At 42.8% G+C, this 7061-nt stretch overlaps 1 long non-coding RNA gene across 1 annotated transcript; it reads left to right on the top strand.

Moving 5' to 3' along the window:
• LOC149913392 (uncharacterized) lies at window positions 1-5971 on the top strand. Its single transcript, XR_016461279.1, has 3 exons — window positions 1-93; window positions 4890-4939; window positions 5938-5971. It is a non-coding gene; the product is annotated as an uncharacterized LOC149913392 (long non-coding RNA).
• Window positions 5972-7061: the final 1090 nt, after the last annotated feature.

Raw genomic sequence — 7061 nt, 5'->3', positions numbered from 1 at the left:
CCCCGGCGCCCCCCCCCCAGGAAAATCCCAGCGCCGCCCCCCCCCCGGATTGGGGGCAGGAAATGGAGAGCGGAGCCCACACACAGTGCGGGGGTAGGGGGGGTTCATCGCTTAATTGGGGGTAATTAATTAATGGGGGGGGGAATTGATTAATTGGGGTGATTGGGGTTGATTAATTAATTGCGGTAATTGGGGTTAACTAATTAATTGGGGTGATTGGGGTTGATTAATTCATTGGTTAATGGGGGTAATTGGGGTTGATTAATGGGGGGGGGGTTAATTAATTAATTGGGGGTAATTGGGGGTAATTAATTAATGGGGGGGGTTAATTGATTAATTGGGGGTAATGGGGGTTCATTGATTAAGTGGGGTAATTGGGGTTGATTAATTAATGGGGGGGGTTAATTGATTAATTGGGGTAATTGGGCTTGATTAATTAATTGGGGGGGAATTGGGGTTGATTAATTAATTGCGGTAATTGGGGTTGATTAATTAATTGGTTAATGGGGGTAATTGGGGTTGATTAATTAATTGGTTAATGGGGGGTAATTGGGGTTGATTAATGGGGGGGGGATTGGGGTTGATTAATTAATTGGGGGTAATTGGGGTTAATTAATTAATTGGGGTAATTGGGGTTGATTAATTAATGGGGTGGTTAATTGATTAATTGGGGTAATTGGGGTTGATTAATTAATTGGTTAATGGGGGGTAATTGGGGTTGATTAATTAATTGCGGTAATTGGGGTTGATTAATTAATGGGGGGGGGTTGGTTAATGGGGGTAATTGGGGGGGGGTTGGTTAATGGGGGTAATTGGGGGGGGGTTGGTTAATTAATTAATGGGGGGGTAATTGGGGTTAATGAATGGGGGGGGTAATTGGGGTTAATTAATTAATTGGGGTAATTGGGGTTGATTAATTAATTGGGGGTAATTGGGGTTGATTAATTAATGGGGGGGGGTTAATTGATTAATTGGGGTAATTGGGGTTGATTAATTAATTGGTTAATGGGGGGTAATTGGGGTTGATTAATGGGGGGGGTTTGGTTAATTGGGGGGGGTAATTGGGGTTAATTAATTAATGGGGGGGTTGATTAATGGGGGGTAATTGGGGTTCATTAATTAATTGGGGTAATTGGGGTTAATTAATGGGGGGGGTTGATTAATTAATTGGGGAGGGGGTTGGTTAATTAATGGGGGGGAATAATTGGGGTTAATAAATGGGGGGAATTGGGGTTGATTAATTAATTGGGGGGTAATTGGGGTTGATTAATTAATTGGGGGGGGGTTGGTTAATGGGGGGTAATTGGGGTTGATTAATTAATGGGGGGGGCGAAAATTGGGGTTAATGAATGGGGGGGTAATTGGGGTTGATTAATTAATTGGGGGTAATTGGGGTTAATTAATTAATTGGGGTAATTGGGGTTGATTAATTAATGGGGGGGTTAATTGATTAATTGGGGTAATTGGGGTTGATTAATTAATTGGTTAATGGGGGGTAATTGGGGTTGATTAATGGGGGGGGGTTGGTTAATTAAGTGGGGGGGGGAATTGGGGTTGATTAATTAATGGGGGGGTAATTGGGGTTGATCAATTAATTGGGGGGGGGTTGATTAATGGGGGGTAATTGGGGTTAATTAATTAATGGGGGGGGTTGGTTAATGGGGGTAATTGGGGTTAATTAATTAATTGGGGTAATTGGGGTTGATTAATGGGGGGGGTTGATTAATTGGGGGGGGTTGGTTGATTAATGGGGGGTAATTGGGGTTAATGGGGGGTAATTGGGGTTGATTAATTAATTGGGGTAATTGGGGTTAATTAATTAATGGGGGGGGTTGATTAAATAATGGGGGGGAATAGGGTGGGATTGGGGTTGATTAATTAATTGGGGGGGTAATTGGGGTTGATTAATTAATTGGCGGGGGGGAATTGGGGTTGATTAATTAATTGGGGTAATTGGGGTTGATTAATTAATGGGGGGGGTTGATTAATTGGGGGGGTAATTGGGGTTAATTAATTAATGGGGGGGTTGGTTAATTAATTGGGGGGTAATTGGGGTTGATTAATTAATTGGGGTTTTAATTGGGGTTAGTTAATTAATGGGGGATTGGGGTTAATGAATGGGGGGGGGAATTGGGGTTGATTAATTAATGGGGGGGGGTTGGTTAATGGGGGCTAATTGGGGTTGATTAATTATTTGGGGGGGGGTTGGTTAATGGGGGGTAATTGGGGTTGATTAATTAATTGGGGGAGCGAAAATTGGGGTTAATGAATGGGGGGGTAATTGGGGTTGATTAATTAATTGGTTAATGGGGGGTAATTGGGGTTGATTAATGGGGGGGTTGGTTAATTGGGGGTAATTGGGGTTAATTAATGGGGGGGGTTGGTTAATTAATGGGGGGGAATAATTGGGGTTAATAAATGGGGGGGAATTGGGGTTGATTATTTAATTGGGGGGGTAATTGGGGTTGATTAATTAATTGGGGGGGGTTGGTTAATGGGGGGTAATTGGAGTTAATTAATTGGGGGGGGTTGGTTAATGGGGGGTAATTGGAGTTAATTAATTGGGGGGGGTTGGTTAATGGGGGGTAATTGGAGTTAATTAATTGGGGGGGGTTGATTAATGGGGGGTAATTGGGGTTAATTAATTAATGGGGGGGGTTGGTTAATTAATGGGGGGGAATTGGGGTTGATTAATTAATTGGGGGGGTGGGGTTGATTAATTAATGGGGGGTTAATTAGGGTTGATTAATTAATTGGGGGGGTAATTGGGGTTAATTAATTAATTGGGGGGTAATTGGGTTTGATTAATTAATGGGGAGGAATTGAGGTTAATTAATAAATGGAGGGGGCAAAAATTGGGGTTAATAAATGGGGGGATTGGGGTTAATTAATGAATGGGGGGGAATAATTGGGGCTAATGAATGGCGGGGAATAATTGGGGCTAATTAATGAATGGGGGGGGAATAATTGGGGCTAATGAATGGGGGGGAGGAAATAATTGGGGTTAATTAATAAGTGGGGGGGACTAATTGGGGCTAATGAATGGGGGTGAGCAAAAATTGGGGCTAATTAATGAATGGGAGGGGGAAATAATGGGTTAATTAACGAGTGGGGGGGAATTAACGGGTTAATTAATGAATGGGGGGGGAATAATTGGGGCTAATTAATAAATGGGGGGGGATAATTGGGGCTAATGAATGGGGGGGAGGAAATAATTGGGGTTAATTAACGAGTGGGGGGGAATTAACTGGGGTTAATTAATGAATGGGGGGAATAATTGGGGCTAATGAATGGGGGGGAGGAAATAATTGGGGTTAATTAATGAATGGGGGGGAATAACTGGGGTTAATTAATAAATGGGGAATTAACTGGGGTTAATTAATAAATGGGGAGGGAATAATTGGGGCTAATTAATAAATGGGGGGGGAATAATTGGGGCTACTGAATGAGGGGGAGGAAATAATTGGGGTTAATAAATGGGGGGGACTAATTGGGGCTAATGAATGGGGGTGAGCAAAAATTGGGGCTAATTAATGAATGGGAGAGGGAAATAATGGGTTAATTAACGAGTGGGGGGGAATTAACGGGTTAATTAATGAATGGGGGGGGAATAATTGGGGCTAATGAATGGGGGGGCAAAAATTGGGGCTAATGAATGGGGGGGGAATAATTGGGGCTAATTAATAAATGGGGGGGGATAATTGGAGCTAATGAATGGGGGGGAGGAAATAATTGGGGTTAATTAACGAGTGGGGGGGAATTAACAGGTTAATTAATGAATGGGGGGGAATAATTGGGGCTAATGAATGGGGGGGAGGAAATAATTGGGGTTAATTAACGAGTGGGGGGGAATTAACTGGGGTTAATTAATGAATGGGGGGGAATAATTGGGGCTAATGAATTGGGGGGAGGAAATAATTGGGGTTAATTAATGAATGGGGGGGAATAACTGGGGTTAATTAATAAATGGGGGGGAATTAACTGGGGTTAATTAATAAATGGGGAGGGAATAATTGGGGCTAATGAATGGGGAGGGAATAATTGGGACTAATTAATAAATGGGGGGGGGAATAATTGGGACTAATGAATGGGGGGGAGGAAATAATTGGGGTTAATTAACGAACGGGGGGGGGGAATAATTGGGGCTAATGAATGGGGGGGAGGAAATAATTGGGGTTAATTAACGAGTGGGGGGGAATTAACTGGGGTTAATTAATGAATGGGGGGGAATAATTGGGGCTAATGAATGGGGGGGAGGAAATAATTGGGGTTAATTAATGAATGGGGGGGAATAACTGGGGTTAATTAATAAATGGGGGGGAATTAACTGGGGTTAATTAATAAATGGGGAGGGAATAATTGGGGCTAATGAATGGGGAGGGAATAATTGGGACTAATTAATAAATGGGGGGGGGAATAATTGGGACTAATGAATGGGGGGGAGGAAATAATTGGGGTTAATTAACGAACGGGGGGGGGGGAATAATTGGGGCTAATGAATGGGGGGGAGGAAATAATTGGGGTTAATTAACGAACGGGGGGGGAATAATTGGGGCTAATGAATGGGGGGGGGTTAATTACGGGGCTGATAATTGGGGGGAGCCGAAACGGGGCTAATAAATGGGGGGGGGGGTCAAGGAATTGGGGGGTAATAATTAATGGGGGGGCTAATAATTAATCGGGGGGGCTAATAATTAATCGGGGGGGCTAATAATCGGGGGGGGTTAATAATTAATTGGGGGGGGGGCAAAAATCGGGCTAATAACGTCTGGCTTAATAATGGGCGGGGGGGGGGCAATCAATTAGGAGGCGGGGGGGGGCAAATTGGGAGCTAATAATTAGGGCTAATAATTTAATTATTAGCCCCCCCCCTTGCTTTATTTCTACAGAATCTGCCCCCCCCACGCCCCCCCCCGTGGATTTGTCTGATTTCATCCGGGTGCGTTTCCGTAAGAGCTGAAACCCCCCCCAATTAATTACTAATTAATTATTAATTAATTATTATTAATTTATTAGCGAGGGCGGCGCCGTTATTTGCGTCCGTCGTTTAATTATTGCCCCCCCCCCCCCCCCAACAGACCTGAAAATGCTTTGAAGATCCTGACACACACCCCCCCCCCCCACTAATAAAGAATTGTTAATTATTAATTAATGTGTTTATTAAGAAGAGGAGAAATTGGGGGGGGGGGGGGGGGGTGGCGTTAATGGGTTAATAATGAGTAATTAGTTGATTAGTTGCCCCCCCCCAATAGAAAACACTGCAGAAATTCTGACCCCCCCCCCCCCCAATAAAGAAATTAATTATTAATTAATCAATTGATTGCGGCGTTTATTAATAGGAGGAGAAATTGGGGGGGTGGCGTTAATGGGTTAATAATGAGAAATTAATTGATTAGTTCCCCCCCCCCAATAGAAAACACTGCAGAAATCCTGACCCCCCCCCCCCCAAAATTAATCAATAATTGTTAATTATTCCAATTATTGGATGATTTATTAATCAGGGCTTTTGGTTGGGGGGGGGAGGGGGGCGTTAATAATGAGATAATTGAGTAATTAGTTGATTAGTTGCCCCCCCCCCAAATAGAAAATACTGCAGAAATTCTGACACCCCCCCCCCCCACTAATAAAGAAATTAATTATTAATTAATCAATTGATTCCGGCGTTTATTAGTAGGAGGAGAAATTGGGGGTGGGGGTGGCGTTAATGGGTTAATAATGAGTAATTAATTGATTAGTTGCCCCCCCCCCCCAACCAGAAAACACTGCAGAAATCCTGACCCCCCCCCCCAATTAATCAATAATTGTTAATTATTCCAATTATCGCGTTATTTATTAATTTGGGGCTTTTGGTTGGGGGGGGGGGGGTGGGATTATTGGGTTAATAATAATTAATTAATAATAATAATTAATTATTTTATCCCCCCCCCCCCCCCACAGAACTGAGAGCGCCACGAAGATCCTGACCCCCCCCCCAATAAAAGTTAATTATTAATTAATATTCAGTTAATTAATTTATTAATTATTATTTTTTTGGGGGGGGGTGGCATTATTGGGTTAATTATTAAGGAATTAATTAAGTAATTAATTCCCCCCCCCCCCCCCCCGGCCCCCAAATCACCGTTTCTCCCCCCCCCCCAATAAATGATGATTATTAATTGTTTTCTTATTTATTAATTAATGGGGGGGGGGCAAAAAAAAAACTCCAAAAATTGGGGGGGGGAAAAAAAAAGGAAAATTTTGGGGATTTTTGGGGGAAAATGGGGGAAATTTGGGGTGAAAATGGGGAAATTTGGGGATTTTTGGGGTGGAATTTTGGGGTGAAAATGAGAAAATTTGGGGATTTTGAGGATGAAGTTTTGGGGAGAATTTGGGGAAATTTGGGATTTTGGGGACAAATTTTGGGGTGAAAATTGGGATTTTGAGGACAATTTTGGGGGGAATTTGGGGGAATTTGGGGGTTTTGGGGGCCAAATTTTGGGGTGAAAATGGGGAAATTTGGGGTTTTTTGGGGGGAATTTTGGGGTGAAAGTGGGGAAATTTGGGATTTTGAGGATGAAGTTTTGGGGTGAATTTGGGGAAATTTCGGATTTGGGGCCAATTTTTGGGGGAATTTGGGTTTTTTTGGAACCAGATTTTGGGGTGAAAATGGGGAAATTTGGGATTTTTGGGGACAATTTTGGGGTGAAAATGGGGAAATTTGGGTTTTTTTGAGGGGGTGAAAATGAGGAAATTTGGGGGTTTTGAGGCTGAAGTTTTGGGGTGAAAATGGGGAAATTTGGGATTTTTGGGGACAATTTTGGGGTGAAAATGGGGAAATTTGGGTTTTTTTGAGGGGGTGAAAATGAGGAAATTTGGGGGTTTTGAGGCTGAAGTTTTGGGGTGAAAATGGGGAAATTTGGGATTTTTGGGGACAATTTTTTGGGGGAATTTGGGTGAATTTTGGGATTTTTGGGGCCAAATTTTGGGGTGAAAATGGGGAAATTTGGGAATTTTGAGGATGAAGTTTTCGGGTGAATTTGGGGAAATTTGGGATTTTTGGGACAATTTTTGGGGTGAAAATG

The sequence above is a fragment of the Phasianus colchicus genome, chromosome 38, assembly GCF_987193195.1.
Source record: "Phasianus colchicus chromosome 38, bPhaCol1.hap1.1, whole genome shotgun sequence".
NCBI classification, from domain to species: Eukaryota; Metazoa; Chordata; class Aves; order Galliformes; family Phasianidae; genus Phasianus; species Phasianus colchicus.
Note: the sequence above shows the minus strand (reverse complement) of the source record. Positions and strands in the feature narration are given on the sequence as shown.